The sequence below is a fragment of the Elgaria multicarinata genome, chromosome 18 (assembly GCF_023053635.1).
Source record: "Elgaria multicarinata webbii isolate HBS135686 ecotype San Diego chromosome 18, rElgMul1.1.pri, whole genome shotgun sequence".
In the NCBI taxonomy this organism is placed as follows: Eukaryota; Metazoa; Chordata; class Lepidosauria; order Squamata; family Anguidae; genus Elgaria; species Elgaria multicarinata.
This window is the reverse complement of record NC_086188.1, coordinates 4,385,215-4,406,425: the sequence shown is the minus strand read 5'-3', so window position 1 is coordinate 4,406,425 and position 21,211 is coordinate 4,385,215.

Sequence of the window (21,211 nt, the reverse complement as noted above, 5' to 3'; positions counted from 1 at the left end):
AACCTAGAGCAGGGGAGAAGGAGAAGAGGCATTAGATGTGGGCCCCATTACCCATAAGGGCTGAGGGGTCATTCAGGGACAACTCCCCCCTGTCCCTCAAGGCCCAGAGAAATCTGCTTCTCACTCCCAGCTGTGACATGTCAACACCCTTTCGTACTACGCTTGTCAGGGACCAAATGCTTCCTGCTTGCCCTCCCTCCCAATGAGCCCCCCCTCTCTGCTAATCAAGGAAGGTATTTTTCAATTATTTTAACTTTTTCTTTCCGTAGGCCTCCAAGAGTCACGACGCCGTTGCTGTTTGCTTATTTGGGCTGCCAGCTGCCATGCTCCCTGCACATGAAAGAGGTTTGCACCGAAAACAGCACCCCGGTGGTTGGTTTTTCTCTTCTGTGGTTTCGCCACTGGGGTTGGGATCACACGTGTTTCTGAGCATATCTCTTGCAGTTGCGCATTTTGAGTACATGACTGAATTCAGCAAGGCAAACTGTTAGCTTTGGGTGGGTGAGCCCAGGTGTCCGTCTCCTGCTTCTTACACTACTCACGTTAGTTCTGTTGCAATAACTGAAAGTGCGTGCGTGCCACATTGAGTGGCCTTCGCTGCGCAGGTCCTCTGATGCTGGCGTGTGAATCCGGCACCTTTAGACCAGATTCATTTTGAGACCTCTCAGCTGTGCAAAATTGCTCTAGTTGATCCCAAAGAAGCTCTAGTTTCAATACCAACAGTTCTGCGCTGTTTCCTCAACCCACATGCGATGCGGCTCAGTGCAAACTCTTAGATACACAGGTGTGGGGGGGAGGGTTCTATTTCAGATTGCCGTAATAAAGATGTTTGACTCGATTTACATTGACAAACTTTGGGGGGATTCACATAGAACTGTTAGAACCTGAGTCATATCGCCCCTCCCTCAAAATCCTATCCATGATTTCAGAGATCACCCTTGCAGGGCAACTAGTGCTCCTTAGGAACGGGCATTTGACACCGGGTTGGGAAACCTTCCTCCCCCCTTCTTGGGTCTGTTGCTCTGGAACCTGGATCCCTCCCCGTTCGCATCATTTCTTCCCAAGGTGCCTCAGGATCCGGGCCAGGCCAGGCCAGGCCTACACCAAAGGACAGGACATCCAAACAGTGACACTGCAATTCTCCATGCTGGCCAAGATGATCAAGCACTGTGCTGTGCTCTTGTGTCTTGTGTCCAACGTCCTCCTGAGTGGAGCCAATCAACCAGATTTCCCTGTTTTGCAGCCCCCTGTAGCTTCGTCCACTTGCCAGGCACTCCTGGACCTCGTTCTTGGCACCCCGGCTGATGCTACCTGTAGGAAAGCGGCTGGCCCTCCATGCCTTTCCCTAGGCTCAAGGTCTGTGGGTCATCTTCTTCACGTGCTCGTGAAAGAAGGGCTCCATCTAATCCGTAGGCCTTGTGTCCGTCCATCAGCTCTTGCTGGCTCTTGACTGACTCGTCCACCCCCAGAATTCTGCTTCCTGAGTGAAAAGTCCTCTATTCCCAAAGAGGGCAAAGTATGGTGAAAAGTCTGAGGATTTAATCGGCTGGGGTTAAGGGACACAGAATCTTCTGCTCTGAGGTTAAGGAGATGGGAGCTGTTCTCCATCCCCTTTTATCCTCCATAGAATGCATCTCCCCCTGTGCCTCCCCCCCCCCACAACCCACCCTCTCCTTTTCTCTTTATAAAGCTGGAATCCTTCCAGTCTCTGCTTTGGGCCTGCAAGAAAACTTTACTGTGTAAATTTGCTCTTTGTTAGGAGTCCTTTGTTTAACAGCATTGTGAGAGTTTTCAGGGGACAGAGAGGAGCTTTAACCCCTGATGAATAAAGTCCAGCACATTAGCACATTCTTCAATAAATGCAGGGCTGCAAAGAGGTGGCAGCCCCCTCTCTTCCTCCCTCCTTCTCGGTAGGGGAGGGGGGGCTTGGTTTTTTTTCCATTACCCCCCTGCTGCCTAACCCAAACACACAGAAGTGTTTTGTTAGCGCCCTAGGACAAGCAGAGGCCTTTTGTGGCTGAAGGGGGCTTGAGGAACCTGGAGAGAGGTAGGCCTTAAGAAGACAGGCTGCAAACTGTGACCCCGCATTTGAGAACAAACGCCTTTTGGCGGGTTTGATGAGATTACAAAAGCGGGGCAAAGGCTTGAAGACAGGGGCTTATTGAAGCCAAGTTAACGGCTTCTGAATGGCGAGAGCAGGGCCGAGCCACCGGAGGCCAAGGAAATCCGCTTAGAGGAGAAAGAAGCGAGCTGCAGTGTCCCAAGGGCCTGTACGTTGGGCTGCTCAGGCAGGGCTGGCCGGAGATATTTTGCCGCTTGGGGCAGAACAATAAATGGCACTCGCTCTTGGCCACCTTTCCACCCCCAGTCAAAGTGTATAGTCCCCAGTGCTGGCCAAGATATTTTAAGCACCTGAGAAAAATAAATCTGAGAAGCACCTCTCCTGGAAGGAGGAGGAGGAGAAAGAAGAATTAAATATATAGCAGCAGCAGAAGAAGAAATAATTAAAGAAGAAGAAGAAGAAGAAGAAGAAGAAGAAGAAGAAGATTAAAGATGTAGCAAACTGCTGCCTTTCGTCACCCCACCACAAATCAGCTGCCTAGGGCAGCCTCTCCCTCCCCAATGGTTATGTCCCCATTCAGACAACACACTAAACCGTGCTGCTTAATGCATTAATGCATTCCGTTAACCATTTTGTGGTTAAGCAGCACGGTTTAGCGTGTGGTCTGAACGGGGCCAGCATGGTTCAAAGTGCCCCACTCTCCGTGGAGCTGAGCCCAGAAACCCGAAGGAAGGAGGAGGGCGGAAGAGGAGCACCAGCAGTTTCCAGGCCTCTCTGCATCTCTGACCCCATCGTAGCAACATCGTGGGAAGCAGCCTTTGCCCCACCAGTGCGGTACCCGAGGGCTGCTGGCGGCCAAAGACTTCCAGGATGTGAATAAGCGAGGGTGCCCTGATCAAGGAGGACGGTTCCTTCAACCTGGCTTGTGTTTCAGGACTCTGGGAAACAAAGATTGGGACCAGCGACACTGTCACCTCCACCGCTCCCTGAACAGCCTGCCATGTTTGCCAGAAATCGGGGGCATCTTCATGCACCCGACCTCTTCTTTAGCCACAGACCTGAGTGACAGGCTGCTGTCCCCTCCCCACTGCGCCTTTAGGAGCCTTACTTGACACTGCTACAGGGTTGGTGGGTGTCAACAGCAAAGTTGTCAGCTATCAGGAGCTTTTAAGTTGATCAATCACCTGCTTTTGAGCAGCTCTAGTGATTACATTTACATAAGTCTGCATATTTCAAAGAACTCCAGTAAAAGTGCCTGTTTGAGGTAGCGATGGAAGCCTGAGAGACCTTCAAGCAAAGGCTCCAGCTATCTATGAATCATTTTGTTAAAGAAAAAAGGGCCCCCGTGCTTAATCAACAACAGCTACTAATTACTTATTGATACCTGCAGCCCTAGGAGACAGTCTTAGCTCATTTAGCTCACTGCTGTCGGCATAGCCCCTTTCTAGTCACAGTCTGAGACAATTTGAGTGGTCCTGCCTGCCTGCCTGCCAAGCAGAGCATCCTGCACATGAAGCATGTGCTCTTTCCTCCAGCCAGGAAAGAGGCAACCCATGAGAAGCGTCTTCAGGTGTCTGCATCTTGCACTATGGTGCATGCACATAATGTGCCACTCAGCTCTGGGGAAACAGGACTGCCTTGCTCAGTGCACCTTCTGTAGACAGCGCCAAGCAGAGGCACATTTCCACAGCAGCTGCATTTCCCCACATGCCCAGTGATGCATTGTGGGTGTAGAGCCATGAGTTCCAGATAGCTTGGTGGAAAGCATTATTAAAGGTAAAATTACCAAGCCTATATAGAAGGACAAGTCTTGCTGAAGGAGAGTCAGCATGGCTTCTGCAAAAGCTCATCCTGTCGCACTAAACTTCCAGAGTTCTTTGAGAGAACCAGTAAGCATGTGATAGGGATGATCTGGTAGACACTGCTTACTTTTCCAAAGTCCCTCGCCAAAAACTCCTGAGCAAACTTAGCAGTTGTGGAATAAGAGGAGAGGTGTTCTTATGGGTTGGTAACTGGTTGAAGAACAGATAGCAAAGAGGAGGGTTAAATGAGCAGTCCTTACAAAGGAGAGATGTAAACAGTGAGGTCTCTCAAGGAACTGTATTGGGACGGGTGCTTCTTAATGCACTGTAGATCATTCACAGTGTGGAGAAAACAAGAGAGATTTTTATATCCCATTATGCTGAATGTTGCAAGATCCAGGACTGATAAAAGAAAGTCCTTCACACAGCGCATAGTTAAAGGATGGAATTTGCTACCACGATACGTTGTGATTGCTGCCAATTTGGATGGCTTTAAAAGGTGCTTAGACGGATTAATGGAGGAGAAGGCCATTGATGGCTACTAGCCCTGATGGCTATGTGCTACTTCCGGTATCAGAGGCGGTATGCCTCTCAATACCAGTTGCTGAGGAACATGGTTGGGAGGGTGCTATGGCCTTTGGTTGGCCACCGTGGGAACAGCATGCAGGACAAGAGAGGCCTTTGGTTTGATCCAGATCCAGGGTTGTTCATATGTGGGAAAGAGCTTCCTCAAAGATATACTGAGGAGTCCTGCATTCAGGCAGCCATCATCACCACGTGTCCCTTTGTTTTAAAACAGCTTTGGTTTTGAAAAGTCATGAGCTAATTTTGCCAGTTGGCCCATTGGCTGTAGCTGCTCTGGGAAGGTCAGTAGTCCGGCTTGTAGACACACCTTGCTCAACCCCAGCAAGCCAGGTGGACGGACCCGTCTCCTGCCTCAGTTCCCTTCCACGCGGCTCTGATTGCTGCACAGCAAGAAACACTCTGCTGCGGCTGGGCCAGAAAGCAAGGCCGTCATGTCAGGCAGCTGCTGGCCTGATCATCCAGGCACTTTGTCTTACTTTAAGCAGTTAGGAAGTGCCCTTCGCTCAGTGATTTATGGCTCTGCAGCCAGGCCAAGAGCCTTCTCCAGGGTCTCCCACCGCTCGCCTGGAATATTCCTGGGAAGACCCCCGGAGGCCCATTCTGCAATCTGCCAGGGACTGACGGAAGCATTCGACACTTCGAAGCCACTCTCGCATTTGACACGCTTTAGTCGGCTCTGAATGCCACCCCCACCCCGCTGCAATTGCTTCCCATCAACCCCCTAGTGCTGCCCCTTCGATGGGGTGGCTAAAGGAAAGGAAAGGAACCTCTCGTGCAAGCACTGAGTCATTGCTGACTCTTGGAGGGACACCAGCTTTTGCTGACATTTTCTTGGCAGGCCTTATAACGGGGTGGTTTGCCATTGCCTTCCCCGGCCGTTATTACCTTTCCCCCAGTTAACTGGGTACTCATTTTACTGACCTCGGGAGGATGGAAGGCTGAGTCGACGCGAGCCGGCTGCCTGAAACCAGCTTCCGCTGGGATCGAACTCAGGTCGTGGGGAGAGTTTCAGCTGCAGAAACTGCTACTTTACCGCTCTGCGCCACACGAGGCTCATGGTGCCCAGGGCACAAACATTCCCTGGGCCCCTTGAGCCTCTTGCAGTTGAACCACTACATTTCTCCCCCCCCTCCCCACAATCTGATGACAGAGGTTGACGTGTGTTACCAACCCTTGTGGTCATCTGAACATTTGGGGCAAACTGGAGCAAGCCTCCTTGGGCCGGATCGTGTGGATCGATGACTATTAGCAACAGTGCATGTGAAAAGGACGGAGGCGTCTCGGTGGACGACAGACTGAGTTTGAGCCTGCAGTGTGATGTGGCAGCTAAGAAAGCGAACACGATCTTGGGTGACCTGAACAGAAGCATTGTGTCTAGATCATGGGATGTAATAGCTCTTCCTCCTACAAGGAACAGTTGAAAGAGGCGCTGGGTATGTTTAGCCTTGAGAAGACATGATAGCCATCTTCAAACATCTGAGGAGCAGCCCCACAGAAGATGGGGCAGTCTTGTTTTCTTTTGCTCCAGAGGGCAGGGCTGGAACCAACAAGTGGAAATTTCAGGGAAGCAGATTTCAGCTTAACATTCCGAGAAACGTTCAGCAGCAAGAGATGTTCAGCGATGGAACAGGCTACCTCCGGAGGTGGTGGGTTCTTCCTTGTGGGAGGGATGGCCATCCGTCAGGGTTGGACTAGATTATCTCTGAACTCCTTCCCAGCTCTATGATTTACACTATGTCGTTGATGTACATGGCACCTTTGAGGGTCACATATAGTCTAAAATAGATAGGAAATGAGAGTCAGAAGAGACTCTCGCCATTTGCATCTCACAACAATTTTTAATTGTAATTGTAATTAACACTACAATGTTGCAGTGTACCATGGATCTTTACTTACTTTATGCATTTATATGCTGCCCTTCAGCCAGGGTTGTTCACAAAACTCTCTTCTGATAAGTGTTATACGACGAGTAGGCTAGCGCGCTCAGTGGTGAAATTGGGCTGACTTATAGCTTCATCCGATGAGCATTTTAATGCACGTTCGTTATTGGGCACTCACGAAATACATGACCTCGTCCGCCTCTCGCGCGTCTTGCGCCCCTTCTGGCGGAAGACGCGCAGCAAAAAGAACCAGTAAAAGTCCGGTTGGAGCGCTCCCCTACCTGACTCTATCGTGCTAATTACTTCCTGTTTTCAGGAAGCGACGTTGCAGCGGCGACAGAAGAAGCGACGGGAACCGCTTGTTGATGCTCGTCGGATGAAGCTTTTAGACCCAGAGAGATGGCTCAGAAAGTGGGCCTCAGAAGCAGTTGTGTGAAGGATGGCCCGCAACGGCCAGGGCCCCCGCTTTATCTCCACAGGACAGGGTTGAGTTTTCTTGGTCTGTAGCATAGGCCCAGTGGCAGGAGCGAATGTGCTTTCTAAGAGCTGCACCATCTCCCTACCCAATCCCCTGGCATCCCTGGAAGCACACATTGGAGTATTTATAGCGGCTTCGAGTTCAGCTCTTGCAGTGAGAAAGTTGGAGAAGCTCCAGTTTAAAAGTCACTGTATAAATAAGTCCCCTGAGCAGATGGTTCCTAATCAGGAACACAGAGGAGATGGACCCTGGAGGCTATTTTTAGTTCTGACTTGGCTGGATGGAGTTGACCACTGTGCCCTTCTTGAACAGGCTGAGACACGGAGGAGCAGGAGATCCCAATGGCAACTTGCATTTTCTGGGGCCCTTTCTGCTTCCAAGCCCTCGGCTGGATGGCTTCCACAGATCATGGAAGGGCAGCTGGCGCTGTCACCCCTGTGCTCAGTGGAGGAAGGCTGATGGCTGGGCGGGAGCATGGTTCCCACTTGTGAAGGCTGCCCTGTAACTAGCAAAGGTGGAAATACCAGGCCCTGCGGAGACGGAAAACCAAAAGGAAGCCTCTCCACTAAGATGGAGCATCTCCCCTGTGAGGGAAGGTTACAACAGCTGGGATTGCTTAGCTTGGAAAAAAGGAGGCTCAAGGGGAGATACCTGATAGAGGTGTACAACATTATGCATGGGGTGGATAAAGTGGAGAGGGAGACATTTTTCTCCCCCTCTCAAAATACTAGCACCCAATAAAGTCATCCCATGAAGCTGATGGGTGGGAGATTCAGGACAAATAAAAGGAAGGGCTTCTTCACACAGCGCAGAGTTAAACTATGAAGTTCACTACCACAAGATGTTGTGATGGCCACCAATTTGGATGGCTTCAGGAGGGGGTTGGATAAATTCTTGGAGGAGAAGGCTATCAAGGGCTACTAGCCCTGATTGTTATGTGCTGCCTCCAGTATCTGAGGCAGTCAGCCAGTGTGCGCCAGTTGCTGGGGAACATGGGTGGGAGGGTGCTGTTGCACCATGTTCTGCTTGTTGGTCCCTGGCCGATGGCTGGTTGGCCCCTGTGTGAACAGAATGCTGGACTACCCTTGGTCTGATCCAGCATCAGGGCTCTTCTTATGTTCTTAAGATGTAATAGGAGGCCTGGTCCCTGGAAGCCCCTGAGGACTGCTGAGTCTCTGGGTGTATAGAGGTGGAGGTGCCTCCACCCACCTCCCCATGGCCACGTGGTCCCCGACGGGGCACAGCTGGCCACGTGATCTCCCTAACCATTCCCCTGTGGTGACCCCGTGGTCGCGTCCCTCTGGGCTCCTTCCCTGAGTGAGAAATATAGAGAGACAATAAGGTACTGAACCGCAGCCAAGGTTTATGAGGCAGACATGCAAGAATGGCTGAAAGTTAAGGAAAAATGTATTTATTACAACACTTTTCATGGGCAAGTTATCATTTTGTCAAACTTTATTAGAGAAAGTAATTAATGGGCTGTAAAAGGTGCCAGTGCGTAGCCAGGGAAAGAGCGAGCCCTGTGCAAATTGGCACTTGCGAGATTTATGGCGGCCCTCCATCCCCCATTTATTAGTATGGAGAATGCGCAGGGTGTGCTATGTGTAAGATGTGGCCTCGGGAACCTTTGGCGCTGCCCTCAAGCAAGAGGCACCAGAAAGACTCGGGGCCTTTCTGTACAATCCAGGTTTCGATCTGTAGGCTGCAAGCCAATGGCACTTTCCCTCGGGCCAGCCCTCCTCTTTCTCTGTGCAACCAAAGCGCACCATAGACGACACCAAGGGAAACAGCACGACTCCGTCCACCCCGTGGGATGTGCTTACAGGAGCATCGTAGGCGATACTGCTTGTGATATCACGGGTGGCTCAAACAGGCCACGTCTTGTCATTTGGGCGATCTTTGGAAAGCATTTCATGTTATTTGAGATGCTGCACAACCCATGCTTAGAAAGAGGTGCATCCCCTGAGCAAGATCTTCCAAACAGTTCAAACAGACGGGGCCGTGCCTTCGAACTTTTCTGTCACTGACGTGCTGTCCTCTGGCACTCCTCTCCAACTAGCACAAGGCTAGCTGGATTTCTTCCTTTAAAAAGATGGTGGAGTACAGCAAGGCCAGCAGCAATAACCAACCGCCTCGTTGGTGCTCAGCTCTGCAGTTCGGAGGGGGAGCGAGAGCTGAAACGGCACTCTGGGGAGCTCTGTGGTTGGAGAACACCTCTTGGACAGGCAGCTTGAGGTCGGTTCCCTTTGGGGCCTTCTTCTCTCCTCCCACTGAGACCTCCTCAGTCTTCCACCCGGCCTGGCCCTTGGCTGGCAACCGGGACCGGGTGCAAGACCAGCAAGGAGCTGAGAAGGAAGAGCCGGGCTTAGGAGCAGCAGCACAGCCGAGCCAATTGAGCCTGGGCCAGCCAGGAAAAATGGCCTTTGGCTGCCGTGCAGAGGCTGTCTCTGGCCATGCCTGTCCTCCATTGGGCTTTCCCCCCAGATGGTGGCTGGAGAAACGATGGACATCTGCTCACCTGGGCTTGGGCCATGCCTCCCATTGAGCCCCTGGGGGTGGCGGCTAATAGGGCCTGCCCTCCACCTGCCTCTCTGCCCAGCCGAGCTCCGTGACTAGCATTGCCTGTTGGAAAGGAAGGCCGCCCTTCTAGGGAGTGAGCCGTAGCTATGGCCAGACACAGTCATGGAGGATTCCTGTGAGTGCAAGGGCCACCTCCTCCTCCTTCCCCTGCCAGCAGCAGCCATTCCAGCTTCCTCCTGGGCTCATCTTTGCTCCAGCGCCCTGGATGTCCTTTGTTCCAGTGGCGGTTCCGACGCTGCCAACAGAGCGGCACCTGAAGGCGAGAAGCCCAAAGCTGCACAGAAGCCCGAAGAGGCCTGGGGCAGCAGTGGGCTCCCACGTCGTCTACGCCGGCTTTAGGAATGGGGAACTCCAGTGGGTCACATGAGTGGCGGATGTCATGCCCAGGAGCGTGCCAGGACATGTTCAGGTACAGAAAGTCCTGGCAGAGAAAAGGGAGAGGGCGAGGGCGGGGCTGTTCTTTGTCGAACCCCGTCTCCATGGCACGACAAGCCCTCCCTTGCCTTTGGTTTGCTGCCTGTGGAGGTACAAAGCGTCCTCCTACTAGGTCCTCACCCCCACGGCCAGCTGCCTGTGCCTCTCCTGGCTTCTGCTGGCCCTCTGGAAGGGAGGCTGAGCTCCCTGGGTCCTGAGGGTTAAATGGAGAGGGAACTCCTCCTCTCAGGGGGCTGGTACTTCTTCAAGGATGTTTGCTGCATTCATAGATTTTTCAGATGATGCTCCAGCAAAAGGGAGAAAGGAAACAGACAAACAAAAAAATCAATGCACGGCTGCTTCTGCCTGGAAAGGCAGTCGAATTCGGGGAAAGTTGCAGCAGGAGCATCTGCACGTAGATTTCACCGCCCTCCAGCTATTGGCCTGAAATTCTGTGGGATGAGGAGAAGCAGCCTCAGGGCTGGAGATGTGAAGAGATCCTTCCCTGCCAGGTCTTGAAAGGGCAAAGAAAACCCATTGCAAGGAAGCCCACGGAAGCAGCGGAATTGTCTCCCCACATCCAGCTCTGCTGCTGGAGAGTTGGTCAGCCAAGGCTGCATCTGAGATGCACATTCTGCTTATGGAAACTTCCCCACAGCTCAAGGTGGAGTAAGCCTGTGGGCAGGGACTGTCAAGAAATACTTTTGTAAGCCGCTGTGAGAACCATTTTTGGCTGAATGGCGGCATAAAAATGCTTAAATAAATAAATAAATAAATAAATAAATAACCGGAGGCCCCCAGGTTCCCTTCTGGGCATCTCACCGTCTCAAAGAAGCAGGTGGAAAGGGGCAGCAGTGTCCTTTCTCTGCCTGAGACCTCAGAGAGCTACTCAAAGCCGACCCTTCTGGATCACATGGACAAAGAATCCAACCTGCTGCGCTCTCGGACGAGGCTATTCTTGTGCAATCGCCTAGCCTTAAAATGGATTTTTTTGCGGGAGGGTGGTGGTGACCCAGAGGTCATTGTCACCTTCCATTTCTATATTCGGTGTTTTCTCACTGCTGCTTCCATCTTGTTTTCTTACCCGGGCCATGTCTGGACAACGACGCCTTTGCCACTCGTTCCCTCGAAACCCCATGGCATCGCAGCTGCGGGGTGGAAATGCTAAATCTTGATTGCAGGGGGGAGCGCAGGCTTTTTGGCCCAAAAAAGCCATAGCACTGGTGATTTCAGCTCCTCGAGCCCGTCCTTGGTCCTGCTTCCTGGCTTCCTGTGTGTCTTAGCCCGGGCCTTGATCCACTTCCGGGAACGCCCCCAGCTTGAATCCAAAGCAAGTCTCCACCGACTGATGGTGGAACGAAGGTGGTGACCTCACAGCAAACGAAAAAGCCGCAGTAAGTCGGCAACTTTTTAAGCGCGCAGTTTTGGGCAAAAAGCCCGCGGTGGCTGAGAGTTGGCGGCTGTCGTGTGAACGACGCAGCACCATTGTGCAACCGCCACGAGGTATGCAGGGCATATAGGCAGCCCCTGGAAAACAGCAATTAAGGAGGAAAAGGCGGAAGAGCTGCACAAGACCTTTGGATTGGTGTTGCTAGGAACCCTCCATCTGGAAGCGCGCGCACACGCACACACACACACACACACACAGAGTCTAAGGCTGCACTTTTCCACATTCCGGCAGCAGCACAGAGGAAGCCTCACTTGCCATTTGGGGTCAGGCCTCAGAATTCTGAGCATCTGAGCTTTCATCCCTTCCTAGTAGGTTTCTAGTCCCTATGGCTACAAACATGACAACGTTGCCAAAAGGGCAACCCGCCACGGAATCTCCGAGGCCACAGGGAGCAGGCGTCTGCCCAGGGTTTTCAGTGCTCTGCAGGCATTCGGAGCCGAGCTTTCACCACATACACTCTTGCTTGTCTCTCTGTCCAGTAAGCCTTGCACCCCTTACTCCTGCCCCTAAGAGTTCCCATGAAGCCCCCCAGCTTCCATGGGGTCTCCAAGGCGCTGTTCTGCTACCCCAAAGAACTGTCTTGTCCGGGCTTCAACTTTCCCAAATAAAACCGCACGTCTTGCCGGCGGGCCTTGCTTCACAATGCCTTGGGTGGTCTTCCCAGCTGATTCTTCTGCGCTGGGGTAGTGTGCCTTAGCGTCACTCACGAAATCTGGAAACTTTTGGCCGTGCACAGAGGGAAAAACGAACTCCCCAGGCTTTGTCCAGATAGAGCTAAAAGGAAGGGAGGGAGGGAAAGTGAAAGGGAATCCGAATAATAGATGCCTCCCCCCCCCCACTCCCCCACAATCACACAGCCCAAGCTGCAGGGTTGGCTCAGGCGAACCGACACAGAGTATATTTCCCAGGAGGGAGGGCTAGGGAGCCTTCCTCAGCTCGGGCAGGATGAGACCAGGGCTTTCTTTTGTCAGTTCGGCATTCAAGTGAGAGCCCCTCCTCATGCACGGGTCTTTCAAACGGGGGCGGTACCCTGAACACGAATAGCTGTTCTCAAGTGATCCTACCCAGGGCCGGATTAAGACATGCTGAGGTCCTGAACCAGAAGGGCCCCTAAGCCGTAAATTCCTAAGATTCAGAGGCCTCATGCCATAAAAAATAAAGAGGGGGAAAAAGTGTATTACATTATAATAGGAAAGGTACCATCCAACATTAGTGGGTGCTTGTAGTTAAACAGTGCTAGCCTTCTTTGAAGATGGGTATCAAAGCACTAATAAAGTAAGTTGATCTGAATGTTGCAACGACACTGACCTTATACAGAAGGCCTTGCCTGGCACACCCTCCTCAAGCCAAGCGACACCTCTTGAAAAGCCTGAGAAAAGGGTGAAAACAACACAACCTCTCCCCTATATGTGAGGGAACAAGGTAAAGGGTTTTGGCAAATAGGTTCTGTTACTGAGGTACGGAACAGCAGGTGTATTTTTAGGTGTTTTTACACTTTGTAATAGAGCAGGTAATATATCTGAGCTGACACGTGGTTTGTGGTAACAAAACACTAAAGTTGATTGAAATTTAACAAATCTTTAGTATTTCAATTCAAATCAAACCTGCATATTTTCATATTCAAAATAACAATCCCAAGTCCCTTAAAATTCTCACTCCTCACACCAAACACTCTCACGAAGCACAAGCCAGACTAAAACTCCTAGACCAGCCTTTCTCAACCTGGGGCACTCCAGATGTGTTGGACTGCATCTCCCAGAATGCCCCGCTGGGGCATTTGGGAGTTGTAGTCCAACACATCTGGAGCGCCCCAGGTTGAGAAAGGCTGTCCTAGACTAAAACCAAACCTCCCACCAAACAAAACTCAAATCTCCTCAGCCAACCTATTTACACTCCTCCCTCCGCCTCTCTCAACGCATCATCAGCCACACCCACTCAGTCAAACATTCCGCATTCGCTAGACATACCTAAGGGACAGAAAGGTGGGTCTCGCCGCAAATGTCTTTTAAGCTGGCTCTATTTCGTGCTGCATGCTGCGTTGCCGCGCTTTCTCTGCATAAGACAACTCTGCTGTAAGTCACTCCAGATTTGCCAACCTATTGAAGCCAAAGTGTTTTTATCTTAGTTATCTCCAACATATTTAGAGGCCCCTCCTAATATGAGGCCCTTAGCGGTGGCACTGTTCTCAAGAATCGGGGTCAGACATGTTGTGAGGCAGTGAGGAACCTGCCACAGCTTCATCCGCCCCACCCCCAGTGATTATGTGGCCATCATCAACAGCTTGGCTGAACTGATCCGACCTTCTGGCGTGGGAGACACTGAAGCAGCATTCTGGATTAGCGCCACATGAACCAGCAGACAAGCAGGTAGATGGGGCGGCTTCTTGCGGGAGAACGGCCTGCCGCTCTTGCTCTGTGGGCTAATTGCTGCAGTGGCAGCATACCCTGAAAGACGGCACAGCCTCTCCTGGGCTCCCCCACCCCCAGGGGGAAAAACACACAAAGCCGCCTGACAGGCCCTGCATTGTGGCCTTGTAATTGGCACTGCTTGGGTGGTTGAACTGAGCCGGCGGAGGAGGCCAGCCCTGGGGTCCTACAATGCAGCCCCTGTTGCACTCGGTCGCTGTTGAAAGAATGCCCGGGGACCAGGGCTTCCTTGCACGGACCTGGGAGCATTCCCTGCCTCCCTGCTGGGCTGAGGCTGGGACTGAGCTTGGGAAACCAACCAACTGGCACTGTACCTGGGGAGACCGGGCTGGCTCCGCCCGGGGAAGGAAAAGCCTGGGTCTGCTGCTTCTCCTTGCGCCCGGCACGCTCCCCTGTCTGTCCCCCATCTTCCCTTTCTGCTGGGGTTTGCCAAGGCTCAGCCCCAGGACTGATTTTCGAGGCCAGGTCAGGGCTTGCGCCCTGCTGGAGCCCGTGATGCCATAGAAAGGGCAACTAAAATGATGAAGGGGCTGGAGCATCTCCCCTACGAGGGAAGGTTACATCAACTGGGACTGTTTCGCTTTTGGAAAAAAGGAGGCTAAGAGGAGACATGAGAGAGGTGTACAAAATGATGCCTGGTGTGGAGAATGTGGACAGAGAGGCATTTTTCTCCCTCTCTCAAAATACTAGAACCAGGAGACATCCCATGAAGCTGATGGGTGGGAGATCCAGGACAAATAAAAGGAAGGACTTCTTCACACAGCGGATAGTTAAATTGTGGAACTCACTACCACAGGATGTAGTGATGGCCACCAATCTGGATGGCTTTAAAAGGAGGTTGGATAAATTCCTGGAGGAGGCGAAGGCTATCAATGGTTACTAGCCCTGATAGTTGTGTGCTATCTCCAGTATTTGAGGCAGGAAGCTTGTGTGCACCAGTTGCTGGGGAACATGGGCGGGAGGGTGCTGTTGCACCATGTCCTGCTTCATTGGTCCCTGGTCGATGGCTGGTTGGCCACTGTGTGAACAGAGTGCTGGACTTGATGGACCCTTGGTCAGATCCAGCCTCAGGGCTCTTCTGATGTTCTTATGTTCTTAAAGAGAGCGGCGTTTCCTCAAAGGGAGTTTCTATGCTGCAGAGACTCAGGGCGCATTGCACATCCTCTCTTAGCTGGACAGTGTGCCCCACTTTCTCTTCTGCGGGCCAACCTGCCCTGGCGTTCACCCTGTATGGGGTGCAAATGGCTCACATGTCCATTTTCACAAGCATGTTGGGAAACGGGCTTCGTGCATCTTTGTGAGGCCATCCAACGCGCATTTGGGCGGAGGTCCTCTCCTCCTCTCCCATGGAGCCTTTCCAAGCCAGAGTTGGCCTCCATTGCTTTGCTCTGATTGGGCCACTTATGGCCAAGTCTCTCTCTCTCTCTCTCTCTCTCTCTCTCTCTCTCTCTCTCTCTCTCTCTCTCTCTCTCTCTCTCTCTCTCTCTCTCTCTCTCTCTCTGTCTCTCTCTCTCCCTCTCCCTGGGAGCTGGAGAAATCCACGGAGGAGCCCCCCGCCCCGCCCCCAGCTGGCAAGGGCTTCTGCTGGTGTCTCTGCAGATGTCCTGTCAGGGCACAGCAGAGGACGGATGCTCCTGATCATTTCTGATATCCAGCCTGAATTAGGCCCAAGGCAAAGATGGCAGCCTGTGAACCCCCCGACCTGTCAGTCGCGGTTACAGTCAGACAAGGTGAAGCTTTGGGCTGGTTGAAGGCAAGGAGAAAATAAGGCAAGGAACGGTTGGACCAGATCCGCTTAGTGGGATTTAATGAGGCTGCCTGGCTCCGGGGAGACCCCTCACAGGGGATGCTGCAAAGAGCTCCAAAGAAGCAAACAGGGGCAGTTTCCTCCCCAGCTCAGGATGTGCAGTTCTGGTTGTCTGGCCTGGGAAAGGAAATGATGGGGGAAGCACTGGCGAGAGCCACTGGCACGACCACCGCCCTGTGGAATCCTCCCTAAGGAGAGAGGCGTCAGACGTTACAAGGAAAGGAAGATGGTGACGGAGTATCTGGATGGACGTTGACTCCCATTGGAATGGAGGAGAAATGCCATTCACTCTCAAGGTTGGGATCACCCACTGAAGACGATTGGCTGCACATCCGTGATCCACATGATCTTATTCGCAACCGGGCCAGATTTAAGGTTCTAGTCCTAGTGTTAAAAACCCTAAATAACTTGGGACCAGGATATCTGAGAAAGGGCCTTCTGCCTGGTCACTGAGGTCATTGTGGGGAATTTCTTGCCAGAATTCCTGCAGGGAGGAGTGCTGGCCGAGGTGTATGGCGGCCACAATGAACTGGCAGCTGGCCGGGCGAGTGCCGAGGCGACAACCCATACCAGCCAATGCACGGCTGACCAGAGTGGCCTTCGTGGCCTAATCTTGCCTGTGCCTACTCACAAGTGAACGAGCTTTGGCTGGAACAGAGTGTGTCTTTCTGCCCTTTTTAGGCTTGGCTGTCAATCAAGTGGCTTAGGTAATTGGCTGGCCATCTGGGCTTACTGTTAGTGTTGCATTCGCAATGCATAGAAGAAGGACCGGCCATCCCTCCTGCTTGGAGAGAGCGCTCACCCCTGCCAGCCTGTTTGGCTCTTTCTCTTTATTGTAAGCAGCCGAGGGTGGAGTCTGCCGAATGCAACCCTCTGTTGACCGTTGGGCAAGTATCGGCAAACCAGCTGAGCCTCTTGCCAGCTGCTTCCGGACCCGGCCATGTCAAGGGACTGCTGTCCTGCAGGGGACAGCTTCTCTCTGCTCCGTGGGAAGCCTCGGCCACCTTTATTTGGCACAGCACACCGCGCAGGTCTTTCGCGACGAGACCAGTGCCCAGATTAACTGACCACTGTCGCCTCTTCGGGGGCGGTGATGGGGGGGAGATGTCGGCAGAGAGCCTATGGGAGGCAGCTCCTATGGGAGGCAGCTGCAATGGGCACGAGCGGAGCGGAAGGATGATGATGATGCGTCTTTAAAGCATTTAAAGCATTCCTTGCTGCCTGCCCATTTCCAGCCCTCCAAGCAGCCATGGAGAAGAGAATTCGGAGGTGACGGAGGCGTTCATCTTGACGCACCTTTGGGTGTGGTGCATTTGGGCCGGTGGCGGAGGAGATGCCAGGCCCCCTTGTGTATCTTACTGCTGTGGGCGAGGATGTGAGATTAAACGCACCACCCATCCACTCCCTCCCTCCTTCCTTCCCTCCCTCTCTCCACCCAGTGCTCAGGTGTTCCATTCCTCTCTCACTTCCTCTCATGGGAGACGCCTGGGCAGCGCAGCAGTGAGGCAGCTGCCGAAACAGGAGGACGGATGCGGTTGAGGATGACATGGGTTTGGCCGTCTCGGGCTCAGACATGCAAGACTCAGCCGCCTGGTTTTTCCAGGTGGGGCCTCTCCCCACCCAGTTACGTCATGGTCTAGCCGCGAACCGCCTTATATAACTGAGCTCTGACTGCTTTAAGCTGGATTCCTGCACTGAGCAAGGGGTTGGACTCATTGGCCTTAGAGGCCCCTTCCGGTTCTACTATTCAACGATTCTGGGATTCCAAGGCTCAGCCCACCTCCAGGGCCCTCTGCTCTTACCAGGGGCAGCAAAGACGACGGCCGCCTGCCCCAGGTTCCCTCGCTGACTTCAGCTCTGCCAAGCCCCACTTGAGAGGCAACCCTGCCTGGTGCATGGTGGGCAGCAGGGGGCGGTATTTCTGGGCCCAGAGCACATCCCTGTCACTTGTCCTACCCTGGGACCTGATGGCCGGGCAGCCGCAACAAGCCAGTGTAGTGGTTAGAGTGTTGGACTGGGAGACGGGAGATCCGGGTTCTAGTGTCCACTCAGCCATGTAGCTTACTGGGTGACTTTGGGCCGGTCACTGGCTCTGAGCCCAACCCACCTCACAGGGTTGTTGTTGTGAGGATAAAATGGAGAGGAGGAGGAGGATTATGTATGCCGCCTTGGGTTCCTTAAGGAGGAAAAAAGGCAGGATATAAATGTAATACACAAATGCTCTGTGCCTTGAGGTGGCCAAACGCTCAGCCTCTTTGCAAGTCTGCTGGCCTGAGGGACGGGAGCAGGGCCTGAACTCTTATCTCCCCCCGCCTTGCAGGAAATGATTCGACAATGACCGTAGGGGACTGCAGAGCCTGGTTCCTTCCCCGCAGGGACCGCCTTTCCTTTCCTGCTTGCGCTTATCAGAGCCCAGGCAGCAGCGGGAGCATGGTGAGCCCCAGGCTGCAGCACAAACTGCTGCAGCCTCCTCCTGGGCACGAGTAGACAGAGCCAAGAGGGGCCTTCGGATCCATGTGCCACTGGAGGAGGAGGAGGCTGGCTGCAGCAGGGAGACACCCAGAACAGCTGCTCCTTCCTGCTATCCAGCCGGGTGCATTGAGATCTCTGGCCTTCTCAAGTGATGGAGCTGTTTGAGATGTGGGAACTTTTGGATGCCCTCATGAGGTCAACAGCCAGAGTCTTGTCGGAACTTGCCGCCTTCCCACCCCGCTATGCTATCTTTTCATAGCAAAATGCTGGGCAAGACTTCCCCACAGAGTAGACAGGTTCTAGGGCGTTCTCTAAGTGCGCTGTCTGCCCCATCACAAAAGCTTCGAACAGGGGGCAGACCAGTTGTTTTGGCCTACAACTTCCATGAGCCCTAGCTAGCATAGCCGATGGCAAGTCATCATGGGAGTTGTAGGCTAGAACATCCAGAGGACCATAAGTTGCCCATCCCTGAATCACAGAGTTGGAAGGGACCCTGGTGCCCATCTAGTCCAATTCCCTCCTCAACATTGGATGCAACGACAACTTCCCCGGCAGACAGAGGGCCGTCCAGCTCCTGATGAACTAGCTCCTGCCAAGGGCCGTCCATTTCACTGTCCAACAGTGGAACGGATATTTCTTCTAATGTTTAGCCGAAATATGTTTCCCGGAAACCTCTATCCTTTGGTTCTAGTCCTTCCCTCTAGAGCAGCCTTCCTCAACCTGGGGCGCTCCAGATGTGTTGGACTACAACTCCCAGAATGCCCCAGCCAGCTGGGGTATTCTGGGAGATGCAGTCCAACACATCTGGAGTGCCCCAGGTTGAGGAAGGCTGCTCTAGAGCAACAGAGAACAAGCCCACTCCGTCTTCTGTACGACAGCCCCTTAAATATTTGAAGACTGCTGTCGTTCACGTCTTCCCCTTCATCTTCTCTTCTCCTGGCTGAACATACCTGGTGCTTTCAACCATCCCTCATAGGCAATGGTTTCCAGTTCCCCCACCATCCTGGTTGTTCTTCTCTGAACATGCTCCAGTTCATCAACGACCTTCTCAAAATGTGGCACCGTAAACTGGACACAGCACTCCAGATGTGAGTAGCGCTAGCAGGAAGATGCTGTCGTATTTGTGTCCATCTGCCTTGCGGTTGGCCACCGTGGGAAAAGAATGCGAGAGCAGATAGGCTTTTGGGCCTGATCCAGCACTAGGGCTCTTCTGATGCTGCTTTTAGGCCTTTCTGTCTATATTTAATCATTGTAAATCCCTTTTTAGTTCTTCTGTTTTGTTTTTAATGTGTGTGGCTGCATTTTCCCCCCAGCTCTTCCCTGCTGGTGGTTTTCTACTCTGGTTTTCTTCTGTTTTAAACTTATAAAGGCTTTATATTATGTTTTATCATATTGTATTTTGGGGTTTTCATTTTGTGTGTGAACTGCCCTGAGAGCTTTGGCTATTGTGTAGTATAGAAATGAACTAACCAACAGGCAGACAGAGTTCTTGAAAGCTCCGCTTAACCATGGAGTGCCCAAACAAGAAAGAGACCGTTTTTGGGACTACTGCAAAGCCGCGCAGGCTGTGATGGGTCTCCAAAGAAGGTAGCTCCATAGGTCGAGTGGGGTGGAGGTTGCCATTGAGAAGTCCTCTCGAGGGCCGTCGGATTCTATCGATTCTATGGCTTGTAACATTTGTAAAGCCGCCTTTCTACTGATCGCCCCTGAGCTGATGCAGGACGATTGCATCGCGCCGATCACGAAGGGGCACGGAAGAGGTGACGGATGTGGCTGCCACCCCTTCGGCACGCAGAAGGGCTCTACGTGGCCAAGCCAAGACCTTAAGCCGGGCCGGGCGGAGGCCTTTCCCTCGGGAGCAAAGCGCCGCCGCCGCCTCCTCCCACCTGCCTGCGATGTGGCCAAGGTGCAGCCGGCCAGGCCACCGGAAGGCTGTTTCCGCCCTTCCGTGAAAACCCACCTAGCAGATGAAGAGTGTCAAGACTCATTTGCTTCTGCAGCATCTCTGCACGATGATCCTCTCAATAGTGACAAGGAAGGGCAAGGTGGGCGGCCCTTGGCCAGGAACGAACGGCGGGGCCTTTTCTTGATGCAGGTGCCAAGGTTCTTGACGCACTACCTGGGTGCTTCCCCATCCCTACTCCCACAAGCATTCCTTGTGTACATAAAGTCTCCTTCCTTGAGCCCGTACAGGGCTGGAGAGTCCACACCTGAACATTGTCATTGCATCTGTCTCCGCTGTGCTTAATTTATGGTGGGTGCACTATTCTGCTGGATAGCCAAACCTCCTAAAAACACACACACACCCTCTAAACCCAGGTGAAGTGTGGGAAATGCTCTCTGCACATGCTCAGAGGATCTCCTGATCTTCACTCTGCTACAGGATTGACCATGCTGGGTAGGAGGCAGAGTTTGCCAGGGCAAACCTGCAGCTGCAACTCAACTGCAGCGGATGAAGGCTCCACTCTGGTTATTTCCACGTTCTTGGAAAGGCCCATTGGAACCTCTTCCCTTCCTAAGGGGCAACGAGTTCTTTCTCCAGGCCGGCCTCCCCACATGGTGCTTTTTCCAGATGGCTGCAGGCCAGGCCAGGCCAGAGATGGGTCTGTAGGGGGCTGCCCTCAAACCGGACTGTGTCTGTGTCTTCAGGAAATGAGCTCTTTCCTTTCTGGGGCTTGTTTGTGCGAGAGAACTCCTGAACGCTTCCTCCTGGCAAATGGCTGATGGTTATGCTGGTGTCTTTGGACCCCTCCTGTTCTACCTCCAGGGCCAGGGAGGAGATTGCTCAGCTGAGGTGTGGGGGAAGTTACGGCCCTCTGGATCGGACTTTGGTGAAAATTCCACTTCCTAAGCCTCTTCCAGCATCGGGATGGAGGCACACCGTGATGTGGGCCAACCCTGCAGGAAGATGAGGAGACCTGCAGGGGATCTACACTAGTATATGAAACGTTGCTTTTACAGTCATTGAACATTTTGTTTTGAACGACTGAAAACATAATTTTTAAAACATTTACTTACTTTTCTCTTTCCGTGGGAATGCATTCCTTTTGGCCACACTAAGAAAATAAATCCGTTTGTTCTATTCCACCAATTTCCCCTCCCACTTCCTTTTCTCTCCGAGAGAATCCTCCACCTACAAACAATCCAGCTAGCAGCCTCCCAAAAGTGAAACTGGAAGTGTCTGCAAAAAAGAGGCTTGAAAGAAAAGAAAAAAACAGCTCCAACTTTGGGCATGGAAATTACATAAACATGCCC